This window comes from Charadrius vociferus, unplaced genomic scaffold (genome assembly GCF_000708025.1).
Source record: "Charadrius vociferus isolate BGI_N301 unplaced genomic scaffold, ASM70802v2 scaffold26, whole genome shotgun sequence".
Lineage (NCBI taxonomy): Eukaryota > Metazoa > Chordata > Aves > Charadriiformes > Charadriidae > Charadrius > Charadrius vociferus.
In genome coordinates this window covers 895,307-922,316 of record NW_009649320.1, presented here as the reverse complement: position 1 = coordinate 922,316, position 27,010 = coordinate 895,307, and the positions used below count along the sequence as shown (strand labels likewise).

The window sequence follows — 27,010 nt, the reverse complement described above, 5'->3', positions numbered from 1 at the left end:
GTGGGGCTCCTCCTCCTCTGGAACCCTGCAGCTGAGAGGACGCCTGCCAAGGGCAGGAGCCCCTGGGGCAGCTCTCCTCCCCAGCTGCCTGGGCACTCCTGCACAGGCTTTTCTGAGCCCTCCTGCCTCCTCTCGTGCTTCTTTCCCCTCCCCGCCGCCCTTGGTGCACGCTGCAGGTCCAGAGGTGCTGCACCCCTTACTCTCCCTCTTTGCTGGCTCCCTGCACCCCCCGAGAATCCCAAAAGCCACGTGTGAACTGGGTTCTTCCCCAAGTCACCCCAAAGTACTTTCCCTGCCCTGAGCGGGAGTGTTCTGCATGCACAGCTTTGCCAGCAAAAGCAAGGAGGACATACGGAGAAAAGCTGGAGCCCCCTGAGGATGGCAGTGAGTGTGGAATCGTTCCAGGAGCCGCCATGGTGTTACTCCCACCTCGGCAGGACTGGGATCACAATTTGACCCTGACCTTTTTTTATATGATGGTCTGCAGGGATAATTACAAGATTGAAAGCACTGGCTGATGCCTGTATCATAGGAGTAGGATCCCAGTTTCTGATTTGAGCTCCAATACAGACCTATTTGGAAATATGCACTGCCTAATTTCACTCTCTCTCTCATACCCCATTTCCTTTCAGTAAGAAATAACACTATATATTTTTATATCTTGCTGAAAAGATTTCTTAGCAAATGTGCGGCTGGAAAAATCAAAAGCTTTTCTGAGTGTAACTGCCATACAATTAATAATTAATGAGCAGTAAGATCATCTGCTTTTTTTTTTTTCTTTGCCTTTTCTTTTTCTTACAAAGAAGGGGAAAAAACAGATTTCTGTTGAGACATGGATGACACCTTTAAGCAACGGTGCATGATAAATTAAGAAACTGGGTGGAGTGCTTCCTTCCTGTAATCCGTTTGTAATCAGTGAGAAGTTAGAGACAAATAGGACGTCTTACATAACATCTGAAAAACAACCTTTTTACAGTAAAAAAAAAAAAAACAAGAAAGATGCTCTCCCACCTCCTAGGTGGGCCTAATCGTGAGACCTTTTAAAGGCCTGGATGATGGTCTCTCTGCCTCAGCAGGTGGAATTGCTGGTCCTGGCCAGCACTTTCGCCTTTTGCTTCCCCTTCTTGTTCAGTAGGCAGGCTTGTTTCTCGCCCACCTACTGTTGGGGATAGAAGTAAATGTGTCTTCAAGGGGTTTTTGGTGGTAGTCAAGACTTGACAGCATCTGCTTACCCAAACAGGGGTGAATATATAACTACAAAAACCTACAGGGATCCCACCATCCTGCATATGACAGCCACAGCTTTTTTTTTTTTTTTTTTTTCAGCACCCGTTGCTCTAGAGCTGATAGCTGCTCCGAAATATCTACTCAGCATATTCCAATTTGTTACATCCTACACCTGGACAACAAAACAACAAAAAAAACCCAATTTCCAAATCAGTGCAAAACAAAACTGAAATATTTTAATTGTTAAAAGCAAAAACAAACCCAAAGCATTAAAAAGCTATTATTTTTAACCACAGAAAAACCACTTTGCTTCCATAAGATGGCTGTATTGACCTTTGCAGGAGCTGGCCATTTTCCTGCCTGTTTTGTCCCAAGGGGTAGAAAACACAGTTACAAGGAACTAGGAAGCTGAGCACCCTGAAGAAAGGCTTTCCCACTTGCTCATCCTTTATTTGGGGCTGGACCAGATGATCCTTAAAGGTCCCTTCCAATCCAAACCATTCTGTGATATATCCATCAGCTTGGTTAATCAGGGAGCAGGCAGACAGGAAGCATTGGTTTCCTGCCAGTCTGCCCACCAGTCACTCAAGTGTCTGGGTTGGCTGAGGTCTGGCAGGAAACAAGCCCTGCTTGTGGCTAAGGTAACCAAACAACCTTGATGACCACCAGCAGAAGTGTTGCTGGAACCTATATGACCCTAGTAACATACTTTTGACCTAAGCCTTGTCCCTACTGACTTCAGTTGGTCAGTTCCCAGGTGTTTCAAGGCATGCTCCCAGAAATTGAGGCCCAAGAATATGTCTACTTTGGGAAAACTTTGGTTGAAGTGGTCTTACCAGCACCTCCTAGGAACTATGGGGCAGAAGACCAAGACAGAGTTCAGTTCACTCAATTACTTCAACCATAACAGCGTAGAGGGACTACCAGACTACTACCTCCTGCAGAACCATAGAGATTTGTTTCTTGAGCTGACACACTCTTCTTCAGAGTATCGGGCGTGTAGCCATATCACGAGATACCATCAGGTCTGTCTAATCTTGGGGGCCCAGCTCAAGCAAGTGCCTGGAGAACAGCATCAAGTGAGTGCATTTTCCTCCAATGCAAGTTTCCTGAGCTTCTGATCACTCTGCTTGTCTCTGTTTAGGAGAAAGCTCCCTCTGCAAAATGCAGTAACCTGATGGACTGGATCCTGCCTCCTCCCAAACCTTCTCCCACAGAAATTACACTGAAGGTGCTCAGTCCTGAGCCCAGTCCCTAGGCTGAAATTTAAATATATCTTTAACAGAGACAAATGACAAACAGAATTGAACTTTATATGACTGGTGGAAAAATACCTCCAGTAACTAAATACAAAGGAAGAAATTCTGATCCCTGCTTTATTTCTTTTTTCCCTATTTAACAGCCCCTTTACACTGTCTGAGAAAATTAAAGGAGACCCACTTACGTCGGGATCATACCCTTAAACAGAAATACTAGCAAGGGGAAGTCACTTTAAAAGTTTGACTGAGTATCGGGATTATCAAACTGAAATCTGCCTAGTAGGGGTTAGTCAGACCAGCAATCAGTCAGAAAACATGCTGTTTTCTAAACAATTTCAAAAGCAGTTATTAGTTTTCTCGAAGCTGAGTCAATTCAAGCTAAAGCTCCAGCCACTTTGTGCTCTGCAGGTGGTTTTACTTAGGGTGAGCTTATGTACTGCAGCATTTCACTGCAGTCTGCAGCAGAGGCAGTGATCAAAACTGCAGTGCCAGGGTAGTCAAAACTCTAAAACCCCTAGCATACTGAGGATCAGGGATAAAAATTCCAAGCATTTTCAGTGAATCAAGAAACGTGTATTTTATTTTGAGCTGATGAAAGTTTTATTTTCTGCCCAAATGCATCTTTTTATTTGGGAATTCCCTGGAGAGTTAAGAGGGGTGTCTTCTTTCTGGAGAGCTCCAAAGGTGGTGGCGTGTTAGCACCGAAACAGTTGATCAGTCATAGCTGAGGTCTGCAGTTTCATCAGATGTGTAATGGCGTCATAGCATAGCCAGCTCAACAGCACGGGCAAAAATGAGTTTTGCCACCTAGACGATGAACGCCGAAGTAATGTATTCTGTCTGTCCTTGTCACTGTTGGCATCACAACTCAGTTCTGAGCTCTGCAGGTGGGTGGGTGGGTGTTAGGGAGCTTGGAGATATCAGGTTGACTGTGAGGCGGCAGTCTCCTCTTTCTTTTCACTGGTTGCCTGCCTTTCCTCCATCTCTCTGGAAAGCTCACCTTGCTGTGGTGAGCTTCATGCCATGGGGATGTCACCTGCCTAGAATGGACCAAGAGTCTGAGCCCAGGAGACCTGCCCCAAACCTCCTGGTATTGGATGACAGCAAAGCGGAATTCTCCCAGAACACTCTTCTCCTTTCCTTCCCATCTGCTATGATACAGGATGGACAGCACCAGACCTCCTTTCCTCCCCTCTGTTCTGCTTGCCCTCCTTCCACAGTTCTGGGACTCGTTCTGTCAACCTCCCTTGCTTCTACCACCTTCCCTCACTTCTCTAGCCCTCCCAGCTCCTCTTTTCCATACAAATTTACCTTTCCATCTTCTCACTCCCAAAGCATAGGACGTCTTTCTGGAGGTTGCCCACCCTCCACCACCTTGTTCACACTCCTCTATCACTCTACTTACAGCCCCTTCCACCACCGCCACCTGTGCAAGCTCTCTTTGCCTTCCAATGCACCTCAAGCTAAGATGAAGAACCCTTTAGGAAGGGTGCAATGACAGCTTGCCTCTCTTGCTTGTTTTCATGTCACAGCTAACATCGTGCTGTGCCATGCCCTCCAGTGGTTAGGCCTTCCTCTGTTCAGTGACTGCCAGGCTGGATCCATCAGAGGGACCCAAAGCAGATCCTGTATGTAGCCTGCAATTGTGCATTACCTCAAACCCTCCTCAGCTGCAGAAGAGAAGGTAGTGTTTGCTTCTCTGGGAATAACACCGCCATTAATAAATAACCACATTTAGTCTTAGTGCAGCTCCCCAAGGCCATTTACGTTTTCTCTGGTTTTGTGCAAGGAAGGTGTTGGTATTTCTTGAGGCTGGGGAGCCCTCAGAGCCTTGTGCAAATCAGACCCCACTTTGCATCTTCTTCTTCTGGGCACCAGGAGTCGAGGCCACATGCAGGTCACCCTCAATGTTGGTGCAGATTCACCCTAAAGGAAGATCTCTGCACTGGAGATATACTGAGGAGCTTTCTAACATCACTTAAAAAAAAAAAAAAAAACTTAAAAAATACCAGTCTAAAAAGCATGCAGGTCACCCTCAATGTTGGTGCAGATTCACCCTAAAGGAAGATCTCTGCACTGGAGATATACTGAGGAGCTTTCTAACATCACTTAAAAAAAAAAAAAAAAGTCTAAAATATTACCAGTCTAAAATGTCTTACAGAACAGTCATGTCCCTGTCTCCCAGGAGAACACAGTCAAAGTGCAGATTCTTACCAACAGAAGCAGGAACCCAAATACTCATAGACTGCTTGAGAGGGCTCCAGAGAATATTTGCAGGATGAACTCCTGACCCTACTGAGCTCAGTAAGAAGCTGACTGTGGACTTAGAGAGGGCTAGAACTTCAAACAAAGGAAACTGATCTATAAAAATACACAGCATTGCTCGTAATCATTCTGAAAGACATGATCAGTCTTCAGAGTGATGCTTTCTTAACACCTAATTGCTTTCTGAGGAAATTTTAACATGGCCAAATGAGTCCCATCAAATGGATTACCTTGTAATAAATTAATAATTAATAATTAACAATTAATAATTAATAATAAAATGTCAAGTCATACATAACTTTCTTTTCATTATATTATGTTATGGTATACCATAGTATATTGTACAGAAGCATTAATTATGGCTTATACTCATTGCATAATATAATACTCCAGGACTGTCAAATTTAATATTTTTTTACCAAAAGTAAATGCTAATTGTTTTGTTCTGAAAGTTCCTTTCCCTAGTTTTAGAGGGGTAGTGAATACAAGTGTTAACATTTTAAATATGTATAGCCTTAAGGATCAACAAGTGGAAAAAAGCTCTATTTCTAACCTGCTATATTTGAACTGAAAGAAGATTGTTGTTAAAAAAATAACAACCTAGGAAGCACACCCAATCTCATTAGTTTTTAGGAGGTCTGATTCAATAGTTTTTGCATGCTTTGAGGTTGTGAGACTGAAACTCCTTCCTGTTTACCTGTAGGCTCATGGTGAGAAGTGACTCTGGCAGCTGACAAAGACTGACAGTTGATTCAGTTTTTATATGTGAAAGTGAGAGGAGTCACGGCAAGAACTTGAGTCTCTATCCTGCAACCATGTTTAATATAAAACTCCCCAAAGCTTCTGCATATGAAACAATACAATAAGTAGCTCCAGCTTGAGGAATCATCCGAATGTTTTGGCCACCATTCAAAAAAATAGCAACTAAGCACCTGCTTATACTGAGGATCCTGAGTATCCCCATTATTTTTGTGGTAGACTGTGAAAGGATGAACATTGAGTGCAGACCACAATCCCCACTGTCTCAGGAGCATGCCTCAGGAGTCATTATTACTGGAAATAATCCCTGGGAAGTCAATGGAAGAACTTAACTTCAAGTGAATAAGGATTTTATTTGCTGTTTTTAAAAAATCTTGATTGCATAGAAAATTATGCAAGCATCCACGCATAGCAAAAGGAACTCTTACTTGGCTGTTAAATTCCCCAGATAAAGAACCTTGTAAAGGTCTGTTTCTCTCCATTGCCTATATTCAAGAGTGCCTTAAGTGACTGCCTCTGGTGTAGACATCCGCAGTGCAAACACCCAGAGCTAGGTGAGACAACCCCACCCTTGCCTCAGATAACCCAAACATGAGGTCTCTCCACAGGCTCAGAAGCTCTGCAGGCTGCGGGCTGAGGTACCAGATCTGCTGTCATCCGGGGGAGGGAGGAAGCACCCCGTGATGAAGTCTGCCTGCCTGGAGGAACCTGAACCCTGTCCAACACGTGCCCATCAATGCTCTCCGCACAAGGCAGAGTGGCTGTGAGCAGTGCTGGGGAAGGAGGTCCTAGCCACCTTGGGTGCAGTAATCCGGAGTACTGGCCTAGGCAGTGGAAGACGCTTCAGTCTGGACAGGTCCAGGCTCCCTACCCCCACTCTCTGGGATAATCCCCTAAGCACACGGCTGGGATGTATACATTTTCCTGTCTGTTTGGTGAAGCTGGACCACTCTGCTGAGAGGAAACCAAAGTCTGACTGACCAGGTCTTGTAAGTAGTAATAACCTAAGAAGAAAACTATTTCTGAAACCTACTGTCCACTGATAGCTAGACAATACTGAGCTCTGCTCCTTGTTACTAAAGTAACTTATGTAGTTCATACAATGCATCTCCCATGGAAAAGTCTGTGGAGCAGAGGCTTGCTGACACGTCAGGTCCTGCTTTGTCAGCTCAGCTTTGCTGAGACGAATGGATTAGATTCCTCTCTTTTAGCCTCTGTGGACTTTTGACATGCTTTAGGCCTAAACCACAGATTTAGCTCTTCTTAAAGAGAAGACTAAACCCAAACCATCATAGCTGAGTGCTTGAGTTATGAAACTGTTTTCTAAAAGTGCACGTTGGTGACACTTCTATTCTCTCTTCCTCTACCAACATCCCAAATGCAGGGAGTGACACTTCCCTCCCCCATGAGGTTTTTAAAATAAAGCACACACATGCCTAGGTGAAGAGACTTCAAAGCTGCGGAAAGGACATGTATGCATAGATGTCCAGGGCTTGTTTTCTAAATCATAAAAAAAAAAAGTGACATGCATCTGTCTTCGGGGTTACAGTCTGGATTGTTGGAAGTGTTTTCTTTCTCAGCCTGCTGTTTTGTTTTATGGGGAATCCACTTTGGGGTGCCAATCCCCTCTGCACCTGCATGCAGAGAGCCTGGGTGCCACCTGGGGTTCAGCGTGGAGATGGCTGCACCTCAAAGGCAGCCTGTCCTCTTGCCTCTGCTCTTGTGTGGAACTCGCCTCTACTAGCTTTCAGGCTAATGGTTTTATATAGTGCTCGGGCTCACAAATGCCTTTCATTTGAACGGGTACATCCAGCCAAAGGAAACAGGCTTTTAGGGGCAGAAGAGGTTTTATGCACAGAGGACCTAACTCCTGATGTTCCAGCATGCCTGACTTTCACCTAGAGACCCCCTGTGCATAAAAGTATCATACCCCATATGTACATCAAATGCCTGTCCAGAGTGCAGTGGATGATGCTCCTTTAAATAACTTTTTTTTTTTTCCTTCCTCTGTTGGGCATTGCAACTCTGAAGTCATGTTGAGAATATTGCTCTAAGCCTCTTCTCAAAATGAGGGTTAAGACCTCAAGCCATTACTTAGTCATTTCTACACTTCATCGCAGAAGCTTCACTCAACAGTAAAATGTTCTTGGTCAGTTATGTAGCAGACACTGCAGATTCTCTCTTCCATGGGTGTGATTAGAGTCATCTCCTCTGGCCACCTGCATATTCTCAGTGTGAAACAGAAATCATGTGTCGGGCATGGCAGTAGGTACCAAACTGCAGTTAAGAATAAGATGGATTTTTTTACTGCACTTGAAAAAGCGAAGACAATTAGAAGTAAGGAAGGAGTTAATCTTGCAAAATACACGGTCATTTCCTGAGCCCTGTGGTTGGATGAGTACAAACTTTCAACTATTTCTAATTCTTCTCTGTCATTTAAGAGGCTTTCAAGGTGCACTGTACATCCCAGATCAGGTAAGGAGTACAGCTTTTCACTTCTTGATTGTTTATTCAAAATTGGTTTTCAGTGGAGTCAGAGTCAGTCAAGACTGATTTGTTCTCCCTCCTATTATTTACATCTGAAGGAAGAACAAAGTTCATTGCAGTCAAAGAAGTACATATGCGTCTTTGTGCCAGATGGCTTTAAGCTGTAGAAATAAAGGACGAACTGTATGGGTTAATAATAGAGCAATGATAATGAAGAAGTTATATTACACGTCAGAATTATTACAGCATTAATACAGAATTATTACAGTCAGAATTATTACAGCAAATGCTGCAGTAAAAGAGAAAGAAAACACTTACCGCCAGTTTTAAGGAGTTCACTCTGCACAAACCACTATCAAAATAAGGGGTTATCAGGTGTACAGTTTGCTTTAGTAAGGAGAGTAGTAAAAATCATACCGTGTCTTCAATGATATTTTTAAAAGGAGGAAGAATGAGCTTGTACATATTGGGGGAGAAAAAAAAAAACAAAAAAAACAAACTACAGATAATTTTGGACCAGTTTTATTTGTAAATCTGGACCTGAAATCTATCTTTAGCTATTGCAGAGTCACGTATTGTAGTCATCCTGAGACTGTTCCTGAGGTCTGCAGCAACGAAACATACACACAGAAGTGACTGTGGAACCATATCATAAAATGATATAATTTCATCAGGGTCTTTTGATGCATAAAAACCGAACTCAGACAGACGGGCACCAGAAGGAAGTCTCATAACACAGCGCACTCTTGCATACTGCATTTGTTGTTTCTTAATAGACAGGGAGAGAGACTATTTGCGTAAAGGTTTTTTTTAATATTTCAGAAACAAGCATAAAATTGCCATCTGTAGGGCAGTTAATCTAATAACGTGCTGTCACTGGGTCACCCTACAGAAAGTGAAATTTTAGTGCTGTGAGGATCCTTGGGTGAAGTCATACAGTGGAGATTCAGGGTTTTGGCATTTGCTTTTTTTTAAGTCTTTGCTTGTAATCAGTTGTAATGTTTGGACATTGGCTCCTTAAGTGTACTTGGTGTTTGGTATAAACACTTTCTGGATTTTATACATAGTGGCTGGGAGAATCTAGCTGGGGTTTTCAAAAGCATTTGTTTGATTCAGACATGTAAGTCCCATCAATATTTGGACTTAATTCCTAAATCACCTCCACCTTATTTGTGAGGTTGCTACTATGGCAGCCCTTGGACCACTGTAATGAATTTCACCCTTAAAAGACTTTGTGAGCCACAGAATTTTTGTCACTGTGACCTACAGATGGGGAACACGTATGAATCCCAGTTGACGCCAGACTTATGCCCTGGTTTTCGCAGCTCCCCAGTGCTGGTGATCTGATCAAGAACTCCAGGTCTTCCCTTGAGAACAGCTTTGCATCAGTTTAGACACAGCCAGAGCGCATGTTACCAGTCTGCTGGGGAAGAGGCTATGGCATGGGTAGAACCATTTGCATCAGCCTTAGTCTTCTCAGCTGGAGTATCGGTGCTCAGCAATTTGCTGTTCCTTACAGCTCTGCATGGCCTCAGCTGCTAAATACTTGCAGCCTGTGGTACAGCTTGCTAGATGAAACCTGGCTGAAGTGTGCCTACCCATCCTGCAGTCACCTTTCCAAGTTACTGCACAGGCACAGACCAAGGGAAAGTACTCAGCAGCTTTGTGTGGGAAGAGAAAACTGCACCCAGGCCTCCCCTGTCACCAACCAGCAGCTCACCCACCGCTTCTGCCTTTGGTTTTTAGTGTCCCTGCAGGAACATTTATTGAAAATGTGTATTCACCTTCTGTCTTTCAGGGTGGGTTTGGGTTCAACTCAGACGTATCCGCCTGTGCAGACAATTTTGCTCTCACTGATGACTGTAAGTGCAGAAAAGGCCAGTTGAGGGGATTAAAAATGTTTGCCCTCAGTGCCCCTTTTCAGCATGAGTGCCTTTTTTTTGGTGTGAGAAAAGGGTGTAGTCCTCAGCTCTCTGTCGGAGGGAGGCGTACGTTATATGTAGAGGCATAATAGGGTGGAAAAGAATCAAACTGTAGAAAAGCCATTGCTTGTATGGTAAATGTGGTCTCCCCCAGTAACTGCTGCCTTCTGGTCAAGTGGCTAGAGGGGAGAAACCCAGCAGCCCACAACTTGGCCTCAAGAAGTTATCCTGTGGTGGGCTCCCTTGGTCCTGCTCAAAAATGAAGAGACACCAAGACTATTCCTCAATGTGTTTGAAAGATGTGGTAGTGTTTTGCACACGTATTGCTGCCTAACAACCTGACTTCATATTTGCATAGTTTCCAGGTAAAAGGTTGTTTTGAAGCAGAAGACCAGGGGCTTCACCGCTGACAACTAATGTTTGCAAAGCCTTCAAATGGACAGAGGACATTTTTTGTATCAGGCATATTTATTGACACTGTTCTCATGCTTTTCACAGTGTGCAAAATGAGCTTGAAAATGGAGCTCTCTGAAAAATGACTTTAAGGAAATGGGAGCATTTGGCCCTTGACAACTGCTTTAAAAATTCCTCAATGAAATGAGCTCATTTTATAAGTCAATGTCTTTGGGACTGTTGTTTGGGCTTGTTTTTTCTTATTGCCAGCTCTGGAATGGGAAGGTCAAGTTGGTGTTCCTCCTGGGCCTACTATTTATAAGCAGGAAACCTGAGAGGGACTCTTAGCCTGAGAGTCAGGGTTGTTATTTTAAAATAGATCTAAAATGAGTAATATAATCCAATTTTTGTCTAAATTTAGGTTCTAATCAATGAGAAATATCCCACAGGGTTAATTTTCTACAACCTTTGAAGCTGGTAATGTCAGTTTGATCTGGTGTCTTTTCATACCTTTTTGATCAGAAGCCTTCCGTCCTTACTGAAATTTTCCACTGGTAGTCTTATTTTTCAGCATTGAGTATTTAACTGAAGCTAAATACTCAGACAGAGGAAGAGAGAGAGAGCAAGCTGTACAAGTCCCATGCAACAGCTCATTTTTTTAAATGCTAGATTTTAGCTCTCATTGATATCGTAACAGAGAGATCCTGCCTTTTTGCGCACAGACTCATGAAGGCCCAAGAGTTATTCAGGCAAGGCATCTAGAAGCTTGCTCATCAAGAGCTGCACATTTTTGTCACATTTTCACACTACTGCATGAGGAATTCAGGCTCAGTAGCTGAGGAATTGAAAATAATTTTACCATCACATCCTCTCTCTCCCATCTACCCATTAAGTCTTGAAATAACAACAGAAACTACACACCAGTACAGTCATGATGAAGCAGCTAGGGTTACTTACTACCAGATACACTGCACCTGATTCAAATCTGCAAAAATAAGAAGGAAAAATATCAAGTCACCAAAAAGTATGTGCTCTTTTATCTTCTCTTCATCTTCAGATGTGGATATTATGCATTTTCAGTAATGCTACACAGGTACGCTTTACAGCTAGTGAACTGCATTTTAAAGCTATGAAAGGCAGCGTTATCAGTACTTCACTGGTGTTATCTTTAGATGTGCTTCTTTTAATTTTTTTTTTTTTTAATAACAACTGATTCTTAAAAGATTTCTCTTTGGTCCTTTCTGCAGCTCTTACTCATAGAGGAAATCTGATCTGCTACAGCACGGAAACATCAGTGGTGACCACGGCGAGACAAATTCCTTAGGGAGCTGCCTGTAAGTCTGATCAACATTTAAGATGAAAAGTTTTGCATTTTCTTTGGCAGGATGTTACATGCAGAGTTTAGCTGTATGAGGCAATTGCTGAGGCAATAAGGGAATATTCAGGAACACAAGCCTCTGCTTTGAGTAGGTGAGTAACCACAAAGAAAGGAATCATCTTGTAAAGACTTTTTCTTTCTTTTTTTTCCCACAACTTTTCAAAAATATGATTGGGATTTGAGACTCTCTAAATCATGCCCAACTGAAATCCTATTCTCCCAGGATCCTGGGTACACTGAGTAGACCCAAATTCTGGGCTACAGTGGTTCGGCAGCTGAAGGCTGGGAGAATAAGCCTTTCATACTTTCATTACTTCATCTTGTGACAGTCAGGCAGTGCAGAGAACAAAGGGAAATCCTTCTGGAGCACAGGGGACCTAGGGTAGGAAACCATGGATAAGCAGGAACAGAAATGCTGAGGGAAAGAAAAAAAAAAGAGAAGAGGAAAAATGGTAGTATGAAATCAAGGTAGATGACAGAGGGCGGTGTCTGGACAGAGGTTAAGGGGAGGAAGATAGACTTCGGGTTACGTGCTACAGATGACATAAGTGGGTTGTAGAGGACAGCAAGGCGTGATCCTTTCAGCTCTTTTCCTCAAAGACTCTGGAGAAAACAACCTGAAATATCCAAGTCTCAGTAACCTAAAAATAATCTTCAGGGCAAAGTAGGTTTGTCTGCACCCTCTAGTGGTCTAGACAGAAAATACGTTTTTAACCAACTAATTTTGCACTGCGTTCATTTGCTGGGACTCGTCGTACTCTGGTCTTCAGCTTACCTACCTGACACGTCTGTGACAACAACTGTTCTTAGCATCTGAAATACAATGGCTGCATCCAAACTTCTTTTTGGGAATGGTCTTTGGTCTGTGATAACTCCTAAACTGCACAAGGTGGTTGCGTGGGGCCCAGAGTTGCTTGAGGGAGGGAATCAAAACTGTGCCAGAATTGTAACAGCCCAAGGAAGTGAATTTCATGGCCTGCACCTAGGTTCTGGCAGCATTTAATTTACTAATATTGACATACCCTTTGTGTAGTAACAGCTCCCTTGTGCATGTGGACTATGGTATAGGCCTCAGTCATCTAAGAGTCAGTATTACAGAAGAGTACTTCAGCACAAAAAATCAATCAACAGCCCATTCAGAGGGAGCCCATTCAGACCAGAGGCCTGTCTCCCTGATCAGCCCTCATCTACTTGCTGCTGCAGAACACGTGCTGACTGGGAGGTAGGACTGCAGGAAAAGGCAAAGTAGCCTTGTGATTTTGGTGACTGAGTGATGCCCCGGGAAATGAGATTCTGCCACTGATTACACCTGAAAATCTTGTGTAATGCTGAGCAAAGGGCATCTCCTTAAGAAATAGATATATGAGAAATGCCTGAAATGGAATTCACAGAATTCACAGAATGGTTAGGGTTGGAAGGGACCTTTGGAGATCATCTAGTCCGACCCCCAAGGAGTGGGGTGGAGGTGGAGTGGAACTTCAAAACCTCATCTCCACGTGGGGACAATTCTCATACAGTCTCTGACTGCTTGGAAATATACCCTAGCAGTTGCATCTCATAACTTAGGATAGCAGTACTTAAGATAAAAGTACTTAAGATAGCAGTACTTAAGATACTTAAGGACAAGTATAGAGCAGATATCCAGTTACAATTATAGAGCAATTGGATTTTGACAGGACAGGGAGAGCTGGCTTAGCGCCAGTAAGGAGCATGCTTAAAGCACATCGGTAAGACTGGGGTTCTTCTTTAGAAATGCAAGTGCTTTCTTTGCAAACACAGCCAAGGAGGAGGAAATAGTGTAACTCCTCCTTTAGAGCACTGTCCTATGAGAAACTGCATACACGTTCAACATTCTCTTTGGAAAGTATTTAAAGCCTTATCCACCTCCCTCCTTGCTAGCTAGCGAGAGTGCTAGCTACCACAGTCTGGGCTGATTTGCACCCGGCCAGTTGAAGCTGGAAGACTGAGCAGTGGTCACTGGACAAAAAAAAAGAGCAGATGCCTGAAACAGCGTTCAGCTAGAACGCAAAATACCTGATCTTTACTCTCATCTTCAAGGACCCTCTTTCACATTAGGTAGTCACTGGATAACCTCAAAGGCCAATAGAAAGAGTACAGACCAGGCCATGCCCTCTCCCTTCCAGATGACTGCCCCTGTCACTAGGCTAGAGAATCTCTTGGCCTCCTACATGGTGTTTTCATCTTTCGCTGAGCCATCGTATCTATAATTTTTTATTGCGCATCTTTGATGTGAAATATGGGCAGTACCCAGCAGCTTTGTGGTTAAAACAATCTCCTGTTCAGATAATAAGTTCCATGGTCAGACTTGGGATGCAACTTGAGGCATCTATTTCCTGACCTTAACCGCTACTCTATCATTTAGACAGGGAAGGGAAGTGTTTCTCTTCTATCAACCATCTTAAAAGATTGTAGCAAATCATATTCAGCCCCCAGAAAAAAAAGGCGATGGGGAATCTTCATAAAAGGAAACTTCACAAAGAGGTTCAAGGGTCAGGTCTCCCAGTAGTTTTCCTGTGTGAGAGAGGATGTTCTGTGAGACTCACTAATATTTTTTTCCAAGTTTTCACGTTTCCAAGACTCATCCATAGTCTCCTCCAGATGACCTATGTATGTAGCACATGAAGAGTACTGACTTCATGCTGTACCTCATCATTTTGCTGACTCTTTCAGATCCTATTCTGAGACACCTAAGTCTTCATTGGTGTCTTAGTCCTTTCACCAATGTGATGCTCACCTTACAGAGCCTGAAATCCAGATCTGGCTTCAAGGGGTTAAGCTTTCAGAAGGAGACACCAACTCTGGGTTCCCCATTTTTAAGTGCTTATTAAAGACACCTGGGTCTAATTTGCAGAAGTATTCGCAGATCCAGATATAGTCAATAGAAATGTGGTTTTGAAACAGTAATGTTTTGTGTAATGCCAAAAGCTCTTAGAAATCAGGTCCTAGGCAACTCAGGGGCCTCTGTGCCTCACTTTCCTGTTTGTAATACAGGGTTAAATAATCTTCATACTAGATGAAGGCTGCAAAGAAAAATTTGATGAGTTCTTTTGAAGCACTTTAATGCTACAACACTGTATGCCACAAAAATGCCCACAAATAAATTATTTATTTGGTATTGAGGACAAGAGTTTGAACAGTGCACTGTACATAGGGCATTGTGTCACTCATTGAACAATGAGGAGAAAGAGTCTAAAACTTTCTGAAGGGGGTATTTTGCCTTTGGAAAATTGCTGGGAGGGCATTGGTTCCAACAAAGATCAAATGGAAGTGGGCAGGCTTAAACTTGTCCATTTTCCAGCCAGCTGACTTGTGAAGTTTCTTGGCAGCTGGCTCTCTTCAGCTTGTTGACTTCCAGCTTTTCACTAGTAGGATCATTAAACTGCAAAGCAACCAGGGGAACCTGCTGATGAAATTCAGGCTTCCAGGCTCTTCAGCTGTTTATTTGTCCAGGCTGCTACAGCAGTAACCTTCCTGAGGTATACGAGCATTGGGAGTATTTTGGAACGGAAGGAAAAGACATTTTTGTTATGGACACCATCCCCTCCCCTCAATCCCAGGTCTCTGTAAAGCTGATGATCTCAGTTATTCAGTGCTTAAGTAATCAGTGCAATGATCAGAGCTCTTGTGGTCTTTAGAAATACAGAGTTAGTCAAAAAGTTGGCAGCTTATCTGTGATGGCAGCTAACAGAAGTTGACTGCTAGTACAAGAATGTGAGACTGAGTGAAGCAGGAGCAAGATCAAGCCCTCAAGTTGAACTAAACACTCCTTTACACGTTTCATACAACATCTCTTTGTGAGCCCAATTCGTGACCTAAATCTGTACACACTTGTCAAAGAAAATATCTGGAACCCACTGTTTCACATGAAGATGTGCCTTCTTAGTTATGCATTGCTCCCATTGCGCATAAAGATATCGTTAGCACCTCTAAGAGGATGAAGAATGAACTCATCACTGAGATGTTTCAGGTTCAGCATATGTTAATTGTTTGAGATTTGAAATCATATATACTTGTGAAAGCTTTTTTTCAGCTTTTTAAATGAAAAAAATGCCATCAACAACACTTCTCAGAGAAACTACCAGGACATGGTGTAGTTTTACATGTTATAGTGGGCTGACAGGTTTGCTCGACTCACATGTCTAATCCTGGTAATGTTTGTGGGCTTACATGACTACGTGAACCCCGACATGAGAGAGGCTGAGATCACAACCGATCTGAATATCAGCAACATAGATGGTTGGTCTACCCTCAGCTTGAAAATGTTGACACTGAGTGAGGTGAATTCTCAGCACCTCCTTGTTTTTGCTGCTGCAGTACTGCAAAACCAAACTTTGAAGCATCTCACAGCAGTGCCTAGGGATCACTTTGTTATATGGGGAACACCAGCATGTGCAAAGATTGTTCCTATGCCAGTTAGCAGTAGGAGAGCAGAAAGAGGCAAATTGTACTACAGAAATATCAGCTTCTTTGTGCCTGCTCTTCTGGGTGCTTTAACTGGTCTCTAGGACTAGAGTAGTCATGAGTGTAGAAGGAAAAATAGGTGCTCAGAAACATCTTTGCTTCTTTTAAAGAGCATGGGGGCACCTGGGGATTTGACTTCCTCATGTTTGAAATAAAAAAGGTAGTGTTGCAGCTTGTCATTGCCAACAATTTCATGGTTCAGACTAATGTGCTACAGGAGCTGTAAATGCTCCTCTACCCCCACCTGCCTCAGCAAAGAAAAAAGTCCTCATCTCCCATATATCATCAGCTTAAACTTTTCAAGTAAATCTGAAAAAAACAGAAATTAATAAGTAGGGCTTTGTTCATAAAGGACTGGACAGAAATTCAAATTCTGCCAGGCGTTAGAAACAAAGTCATGCTTCTCTATCAAAGATATTATGGTGTCCAGCCACGGGCCCAAGAGAGCCAAATGCTAAATGCTTTTGCTTCCTGTTGCCTTCAACAGAAGATAAATGGATTCACTGGGTCTTGGCACATTCGTAAGTTGGGTCTGTCATGTGTTGAGTAAAGCAGGATTTGGTGTAGGATTTGCAGACTGTTTTTTGTAACCACATGGAATACTCTGCCCTTTTTTCTGAGGTACAATCTTATTGCTTTGATCCCAGGCTGCAAAAGGGATGGATGAGAGTCATTTTGAGCAGTTAGCATGAGACTCATGGTGACATTCTCCCAAAAGGGAGAACACCAACAAGCTTTTCAGTGGCTCTGTGAGCAGTAGAAAACACCAGGCTATTTTCTTCCTAAAATTATGTGACTTGCATTAGATTACTACATAGCGAAAATTGTCATTATTGTCGCTGCACATATCTACAACCTTCTTCTGAGTTATGATGGCCATAATGCACAGAAAACCATATGCAGTTGCAGAAATCGGGGAAAGGAACTAAAAAACCTTAGGTCAAATTATAAATGTCTGAACCCCAGGCTTTCATCCAATTGGCCAAATATTTTTATGCAATGCACAGAAACTTAGATAATCTTGGGACCTACACCCTTTATCAAATTTGGATAGAATTAACCAACACATTCACATTTATTGAGGGAAAGAGGGGAAATACAGACCAGAATATAGACCAGAGATCCTTTTCAAACAAAGCTGAACAGCAGCTGGGCTCAGTAGTTTTTGGGGTTTTGTTTATATTCTTGCTTCTAAATTAAAGATAAAGTGAACAAGTTGAAGTGTTTGATGCCTGCTCTGACTGACAGTCACCCAGGACTCTCACATTCCTTCCTGGGTTCTCCTATATCACATCCTTCCCCTACAGATGAGACCACATGCCCACCCACAAACCCAATTTCTCAGGTAAGAAGGTGTACTGAAAAAACAGAGTCTTTCACTTTTAAGTCCAAGCAGCCTATGCTGTTTCTGTGAACAGTATTTATTGTCTGTCTTACAGAAAGCATTGCCTGGCCCAGCATCTCTGTGCACGTTATCCCCATGGTAATCCAAAGAGACCTGGCCTTTGCCTTCCATTTCTGCAGCCCAGTGCTGCCGTGCCCTTTTACTTTCTTCTGGGAAGAAAACAAACATCAAAGTCTCCCCCGAAATAGATTCGGTCTGCGCTTTCTATGTCAACATTAATGCCTCAGTGCTCTCCTCTGGAGGAGGAGAAACATGCTGTAGAGACTATCTTGTGGGTGCATATTTCCTTTTTCAAGATCTGAGCTGAAGCTTAATTCTCTTGATGTGTAGCCATCAAAGGCAGTGAAGATAGACAACTCGCAGTGATGCTGGTAAATAAAAATCATACAGACTGTTACGTGCTGTCTTACTGCTTCATGCACAAGCGTTAAATGGGATTATACGGAAACAGAAAGTTAAGCTTGCAGCAATTAAACTACTAAATAGCTCTGAAGATCAAGATGAAATATTTTCAATTTTATATATATATTTATTTTATATTAGTTTTGTACATATTTATTTCACTTAGGCAACAAATTAATCCTAAACCATCCCTAAACTAAATACTTTTCCACAATCACTCACACTGCTGAAACATGGTGCCATAGATTTTGGCAATGCCCTACGTACAGACAGTTGCAAATGACAGCACTTTTTTGAACACACATCTGCAAGACACAGACTTTAGCGTTAGGACTTTTTTTTCTATGTTAGGGCTACAAAAATTGTACTGCTGCTGAATCACTACTGTTAATGATGAAAAATGATGAGAGTGTTTCCCCAGTGGAGAGACAGCCCAATATAGTATAATTTTTAAACAGCCAGCATAGCATTCTAAGATCAGAATTACAGACTATGTAAATGTTCTTTGCAAATCAGTTTGTATCTGTCTTTTTGACACTGACAGTCCAGCTGTCCTTCGTGGCAAACCCCGAGGTAAAGTACTTTACTTGATCTGTTTTATATACTTTTGATCTAATAGATCTCAAATGAAATAACTAGGTAGAAAAAATGGTGCTTCCCTACATTGGAAGAGTTTGGAAACCAACCTCTCTTCTCATTATTAGAAACAGTCCCTTCACTTCATGTTTCAGTCTGGGTGGGTGAGAAACCTGTGCTTTTTCTCTGGCTAAAAGTGCAGACTTCCATTTCTGAAGTTCCCATTACAGTTTCCACCAGTACTGAATGCCCCCACCCCCCAGAAAAAAAAAACAAAAACCATCTAGTTTGGGACTCTTCTTTGCTGTTTATACACTCTGTTTAAAATGTTATCAAGTCTTTTTTCACTTTTTGTATGCTTAAAAGCAGATTGTTTCAACCACTACTTCCTTATTTCTCCTCCCTTCCTCTTAACTCTTTCATATACTATCTTTTAGATACACGTGCTTTTTCTTCTTCATTTACAGTCTATGAATAAGTTGATCTACACATCTTCCCAACCAACTGGGACTATGAAAGCCAAGCAAACTTTCAGGTAGCTTCTCATCAGAAAAGCAAGACAGGGTTGGAAAGGTGACAACAGTTTGGTAGGAGTGGGGTTTTGGCAGGCTTTTACCACTGAGAATCTCATGGTCTTCTCATTCATCTTTCTAATAGTGTTTTATTTTGACAAGCCGACATCACACATTGCATTGGAAGTATCAGGATTGCTTGCTATCTGGTGCCACACAACACTGAAAATGACCCAATCATCTCTTAACTTTCCTTAAACCCTGTCCTTCACAGTGATGCATCCATGTCCCCACTGATATGAGTTAGTCATACCAGCAATGACAGGATGTCACAAGAGATAGCTGAGGTCTCGTGCTGGGGTGAGGAGGTGTGTGTTAATGACTCCGTGCACGTCCCATGAGCTCAGTTCTGTTAAAAAAGTATTAGGTTGGTCTCTGCTCTGAGGCCAACCTGCCCAGCGTTGTAACTCCATGAGCCTGGCTTTCCTTTTTGCTCAAGTCCCCTTCTCCGGCCTTAAAGTAGGGAAAACAGCTTCCTAGGTATCTTCCTGTGTAATTGTCCCTCTTAGTAGGTAATTGTAGTCAGTGTAAGTATAGGATCTTTACATTGTTATTCTCCCTTCCTAGCCTGGGGGGGGGGGGCGGGGGGGAGTAGAGTATGTAAAGGACCTCAACAAGAGGTAGAGCAAGTAGATACCTATAGCACCATAAGCCGAGGCTCTTCATCCTTCTCAAACAACCCAGGAAATCAGGTATGTTCATGCAACAAGAAACAGCCCTACTTCACCCCTGCCTGTCAGGAGGGAAAGGAACACTTGCACTCCACGCAGTGATTTGCGCTGAAGGGACCATATCCACCTGCCAGACTCACCCTCATCCACCACCACCAGTCCCTTATATCCAGACTACTCTGTCTGGAAGAATGCTACAGAAACGCAGAGTTGAACCAGGTAGCTTTTTTCTGCTGAATGCCTTTCCTTGTCTGCTGGGACAGGATATATGGACAGGACATCCGTTCTCAAGGAGTTTAGCAAGGGAAAAGTTAAAATGTCTGTGGACATACCATGATCTGGGAAGACTGGGTAGCTGAGTGACAGCATGTACCTGCCAGGATTTTTGACCTAGAGAAAAGCCATTGGTATTGATGCAAAAGCAGGAAAGGCAAGTACTTTTACTTGACTGCCACTGAAGCTTACAACAGACAGTGCAAGCAATCCATGCAGCGTGGGACTATGCTCATCATGGGATGATTTAACTGCACAAGCTAAGGAGACTCTTCTGCGAAAGAGGCACAATCCCAGCAGGCAGAGCAAGGCAAACGTGCATTTGTGGCTCACATCATATGCCCAATATCAGGCCTCTGTGTGTTCGTATGTCTGAACAAGTTGTTGGCATTCACGCCAACCTCACACTAAAGGAGAAAAGATTTCTTCACTGGTGGAATTTCCAATATCTGACCTCAATGCTTGCATTGAAAAAAAGGCTTTAGGAGTCTAAATACTCCTTGTTGTCACTGTAAGGGCTAAAACTGAAGACTGTGGTCTTCAACTGCTCAGCTTTTGCTTAGGGTGCCCAATATCAAAACTGTGAAACCCGATCACAAAGTTCTCAGAAGCACATATATCCTAATACCCAACTCAGAGTGAAGGCCTGGAATGATCCACAGTTGTGGAGTGGGGAAAAGACTGTTCCTTGTCCTCTATCATTTTGAGGACCCTGTATACCATTAATAGTCAAAGCACTTATTTGAGACTTACTGGAGTGGATCCTGCATGGGATACATCCAGAAGAAAGGTGCAATGCCATGTGCCCTCTAATCCTGTGGATGCTTAGAGCACTCTCTGCAGACTAGGGATGTTTACCTAATCTGATTGGAACCAACCATTCTTGCAGAAATGCATTAACCACTATGTTAAAGTCAGTTATCTACAATTTATCTTTACTCTTGAACCTGAATTTGCTCCAGTTTGCATGGTGCAACTGAGATATAAAGTCCATGGGTGAGAAAAAAGACTGTAGTGTTTTGTTCAGTACCTGAGAGGAGAAGACATCCAAACTGCAGTTCCTATTTCAATGTAATTTATATGTTTTATATTAAGTGACCAATAGAAAATCTTATTGCTTTGTGGGAGGTATAGATTCAAATCTCATGACTCTGAAGAGAGAAATAAATTCATATCTCCCACATCCCCATTGAGTGACATCTGGAAAATGTGAACAGTACAGTTGTTGGTTTGGATCCTTCCAATTTTTGTGAGAGAAGACTGATGCAAGCACTTCGTTCCAGGAGGAATTTCAGTCATAATACATGGTGGTAGCTAGAGGTCTCTTTGAAACCCTCAGCGAAGTGTCAAAAGCTGCAGCCTTCTCAGGGACCAAGGTGTTTCCTGTTGTCGAGCTTACTTGTTGCTTGGTGTCCTGGTTTTCCGGATCTCATTCTAAAATGCCTAATTGTGAGCCAGCAAGGTATGGAACATCTCAGCTGGGGCCATGGAGGCTCCTGGGCAGGCAGGTGTCTCTGTCTGCTTGTGTTTCTACAACCCAAAGTAGAGGAGATGTGGACGGTGGATGCTCTAGGCTCTCTCTGTGGACTTGCATTCTGTATTAACTGCCTCTAGGTACTTTTTGCTTTCCTGTGTCTCTGCCTTTTTTTTGTGATGGAGCATAACTAACCACAATCTCTTTTTATACCTAGTTTCTAAAGAAACTCTTCTAACTGGTTTTCAGCTGAACTGTGGGTTTCTTGAGCTTGACTAGTGACAAGAACGAGACATCAGAAATCCAGTGTACAAAGTCATACCCTGTCTTTCATAATATGAGGTATTCAGTCATTTGAAAACCAGAAAATCCTATTGTACCTTGCAGTTTGTGGAGATTTTTCCCCTTAGGATATTATTGCATTATTATAATTTGGGCAGAAAAAAAACCACTACCTGTAAAGAAAGAGTTTTCTGTTTTGACAATTGATTTGGGAAGTCTCATTATTTGGGTATCCCAATTTAAGGTACAAGGAAGTGCTCAATTTAGAAAGAAAAATGTCTGAACACAGTTTTGACAAATTCAGTCCCTTGAATATGGCTTGAACTGGACATTCAAAAAGATGGCACAAAACCTCATCCATTCAAGAGCCTTCTGTCATAACTTTGGCATGATTTCATCAAGCTTACTTCATTGTTTTTAGAAGCCATTTAAAGGCTTGCAGGGATTATAGCATAAGAGATCTTGATGCTTTGTCTGGGAAAAATGTAGTTAATGAACCATGAGAACAAGTCCACTGTTCCCAGTAAATTAATGTTAATTAATTGGATGAATACTTCCTGTAAAACTCGATACAGAACATATCTAACTTCTTGACGCATTCTAGAAAAGAATGGAAAATCTTCTAAGTAAATGGGTAGTGTATAACAGCAAGAGTTTTCATCTTAGAGTAAGCATGCAAGTATGGTTTTTACAGATTGCTTCTTCAGTTAAATGAAAGCAGGTGCTATGCCGGCAATTTCAAAAGCCACTTGTTCTCTTTTTAACACTTGGAGCATTTACAAAGCAAGACACTAATATTTCTGAAACCATCATCAACGAGGTAACTGAGCAGTGCAAATATATTAGTATTATAAAAAAAAAAAAAAAGAAAATTAAATCAGAGTAGGAAAGTGACTTTTTAAAAGGCATTGAGCAAGTGAAAGAGAGAGCACTGGAATTGAAGCCAATCTGATTATCATCCTCAAGGACTCACCTACAGTCTTGTCAACTCCCAGAAGAGTCCTGCTTCTTAATCATCTGTTTTGTGTTATTGCAAGGAGGCTTTTTCACAAAAAGATACAGAGAAGTTGATAACATTTTCATCTCCATATTGACATGGCTTTCTGTGGGAATGATAATGGGGAAGTTCATTGTGGGTGTTGTCCTCAGCCCACTTCATCCCAGCACTTTGGAAGTGCTCTTGGAGTGCCAGAGCCATCCTTTTACACAGTCACGTTCAGCAAGTGGATCCTTACTCTAATCTAGAAAGTCACAGGGTTTTGGTTGTCGTCCCATTGTGGAGAGGTCACTGACATACTGATCTCCTGGTCAAAGTATTGTTGCTACTTTTTCATTGACAGTTTTGGCAGCAGGAGACAAGCTTGCTTTTGCTTTTGCAGAAAGGTGCATGGAAACCTGTCAGGAATGCTACTGCTAAGGACTGATTCCTCAAAAATATTTGGATGCCTAATTCCTTTTGAACACTTAGGCCCAAATTAACATCTTTTGCAAATACTGTTTTGCTGCAGGTGCTTAAAGAAACAAGAAAAAAGGGCAATAACTATGAGGGAAACAAAAGGCAAACATTTACTTAAAGGTAAACTACCTACTTCTCACTCTGTGCTTCTGTCAGATTATGAATTTGAGTATAGCAAGTAAGAAAAAGCAAGAATGGAGTACCATCCTATTATTCTTGAAGGCTGCAAAAGTTATTACTACATCTATAATTAAAATACAAATGGCAATGGCAAGGAGTTGGCATGTGATGTGACCTAAAAATAGGAGATGAATATAAACACATGTTCAGCCTAAAAAGTAGTCTGTCTTGTGATTACTGTGACCATTTCAAAATATTTCCTGTTGTGATTGTATAACCTTTAAAAAGAAAGGACAGGTTTTAGCTGATGAATTGCTGTGTGTCTTCTCTTTCTACTAGCCTTGGTAAAAAAAGGATAGATTTCTTTTACATTAAAGAAACAGGTAAACAAAACAAAATAACAAGCCTAATTTTTTTTTGTGTAGGGTAGTTTGTAACATGATGTAACAGAATGCTCTAAAAACTCTAAAATCAGTCTATGCAGTGCAAGCAGAAGTAACTTTTATGTGTAATTTATAGTACATATTAGAGAGATCTATAGAGATGGTGTGGGAGTGGTGGGAGGTTTGAACTGAGGAAACCGCTTTTGAAATTTGTTTTTTTTGTGTGTGTGTAATTTTTTTTTAAAGAGTTTCAGAGAATTGAAAGAGGAACCTGCACTGAGCAGCTAGTCCTAACTAGTGCAAAACTTTCCCCACATCATGTGATGAAACGTCTTTTATCAGTGCACTCTTATCTTTGGTATCTGAGATGTTAGAGCACTATGCCTTTGCTCACCTGCATGGCTGATGGATGGTACTAGAAGGGGTTACGAGAACTTATTTTGCCTTTCCAGGCTCTTTTATGAAAATGTAATGCACAACCTTTACCAAACCCAATCCTCAAGAAAACGAATTTATTTTAAAGCTTAAAACTCTGGTTTTCTTTTCTTCCTCTCTCCCTCTCTATATACGCGTATGACAATGCGGCAAAGCAAGGCAGAGAAACACGCACAGAAAAAGAAAGGATACTAAAGCTGCTCTCCTGGAATTTACATTGCCTTTACATTTTTATAAAGGACTTGCTGAGATGTTAAAATAAAAAGGACTTGGACCTGTTTCCTTCAGTTCCCTGAAAGAGTTTCAAAACACTGGCTTTTTCCATCATTTGCTTGCCGAACCACGTTAAACCCCGCTGTGGGCTGTAATGCTTAGTGACTACCATGAGCACCGGTGACTTCATCTCGCACGCCCTGATGGGCTCTCCACTGCCTGGGTGATGCTGTGTGGAGAGGCAGGCTGGCCACCACACGCACATATGTGCAGAAACCAGCCCCTGGTGATTTCAGCAGGGCTGGGGAGAGCATAGGCTTGGCAGGTCTGTGGGAAAACCCTGGGATGGCCCCGAGCCCCTCAACTTCCCGTGAGCAAGCACGAGCCACGGGTCCCAAAACAGAGCTGGGAACTAAGTAGTGGCAAACATTAAATGACCTCCAACTATTCTCAGAAAGAGAAGCGAGAAAGTAGTGGGTGCTGACCTTCCTTCACAGTGGGCAGGGGCACGGGTTGTGCTTTCAAAAGCGCCGTCCCGTCTCTACACCCAGGAAGCTGAGGGCATCCTTGGGGTTTCAGAAGAGAAGGTGGCTGTTGTGGGGGCTGTGACCACATTTCAGCCACTGCCAAAGCATCAGGTGCCTGCCAGTGAAGGAGCTCCCAGTGGCAATTCTCCTTTGAGCACTATGGCACTACAAGTGAAAAAGGGAACCAAAACCTTTCGATAGGGAAGCCCTCACGAGAGCCCAGGCTTGCCATTTTCTACCAAGTCTCATTTCTCATCAGATACTTCCATGTGTTATGCATTTCTTTGGGGCCGACAAGCTGTATTTTTATGTTGTATTGATGCTAATAGATTAATCGACTCCAGGGAAAGTTTTTGGTCACTGGAACACGCTTCTCTGTACAGTTAGCTCACAAGAAGGCTCCATGGTGGAGATTTAGTTTGTGCAAGCTGACTTCTCCCCACCAGCTCCAAGCATGGGTCAGCAGCCAGGACCATTGCGAGTAGGCAGGCTGCATGCCATCACCCTGCTGAAGAAGCCCAATAGCGTGGGTGGAGGCTGTCCCCGGCCAACCCACCTCCACAGCAGAGAATGTCCCCAGGCACATGTGTTTTATTAGTACCAAGCAACACTTGGAGTACCAACTAAGGGCCTTCTCTACCTTCAGTCAGAGCAGCTGCTCTTCTGGGGACAGGAGAAGGTGCTTTTAAGAGGAAAGGGGATTCTTCAGTGATATTAGAATTTCCTTTGGTATTTCTCCAAGACCTAATTCTGTAGCCGTGTAGCAAAGAGCCAGGCTCACCAGTAGGCTCCCCTCTCTACTGGGCTGTGCCATTATCCCGCACTGTTTGTGCCAATGTCCCAAAGCAACAGCTGGGACAACCCAGTGTGTATCTTCCAGCTGAGCACTTTAAGGATCCAGAAAAAACAAGCAAAGGAGCAGCTCTGTCTCCTTAGACATATCCACTAAACACAGGTAGGGTCAAACCTCACACGCAGACATAAAATACTTTTTTTTTTTTTTTTTTTTAATTAAGCAGCTGAAGTTGTAGAAATTTATTTGCGATAGGCTACAGGCCAAAGCTCTTGGGTGTCCTGATGGGGGAGCCGGAGACCCCAAGTTGGTGCTCCTGCCACTCTGGAGGCTCAGGATGTCAGAGGCCTGAGTCAAGAGCTGCTTCTCCTCGTCTTGTGAGGAGCTCCCCTCTGGATCTTGAACGGGTGGTTTCCATGAGGAGTCACACTTGTGGTGCCTGAACCCACACCTCACACCTCAGCGCGTTTGCCCAGTTTGTTTAGGGGTGCTTGAAGGGTTTTGTTTTGTTATTTCCGTATTGTTTACTCTCACAGCTGTTTTTCTATCCCAAGCGTGTTGCTGCCACATTTACCATCCTCGTTATGTGATTGATGATACAGTCCTGCTGTTACAGCTTTCAGCCCATGGAAATTCCGTCTTATTTGTTGATGCAGCTGAATTGTTTACTGGATGTGACACAAAGCTTCCTGCAATACAATAGTACCCATCCTTCAGCAACACAGCCCATTTTGGCAGGGCTGTATCAGTGTGTGCCCTGGACGTATCATTCCCAACACTTACTTTCTTTCATCGGACTTCTCAGATGCCTAAATTAGTTCAGATTCCCAGCTGAAAACCAGGGTACTCAGCCTTAGCATTTTTACATTTTTTACATATCTGTAGAGACACAAATACCTGTTGATTTGGGGTTTTTTTTCTGGCTGTCTGTTTTACGTGATCTGCTTCGTACACTACACACACAAAAACTGTTTGTCCGGTTCCTTCCTGGACTTTATTAATACCTTTTCCTGTCCTTTTTTCTAAGAATACAGAGGATTTAAAACATTCCCACCCCTAAGTATGTATCATCCGGAACTATATGCTTTTTTGTGCCAGTTAGTTTTCTGTAGTATTTAATTTAAAAACTATAAACTTAAGTTTTAGTAACAGAAGCCTTGCCCTGGTTTGGTTTAGGTCAAATCATATTTTCCTGAATAGGCACCACCTGCACCAAACATTTCCATTATTCTTAGTACATTTATATCATTTTCCTA

At 42.6% G+C, this 27,010-nt stretch overlaps 1 protein-coding gene across 1 annotated transcript in view; it reads left to right on the top strand.

Moving 5' to 3' along the window:
• Positions 1-7,943: 7,943 nt before the first annotated feature.
• P2RY8 (purinergic receptor P2Y, G-protein coupled, 8) overlaps positions 7,944-27,010 on the top strand; it is a 33,969-nt gene continuing 14,902 nt past the window's right edge. Inside the window, exons 1-2 of the mRNA XM_009889439.1 lie at positions 7,944-7,985; positions 11,560-11,646. The gene's annotated coding sequence lies outside the window, so the exon portion shown is untranslated. The remainder of the gene's footprint in view (positions 7,986-11,559; positions 11,647-27,010) is intronic.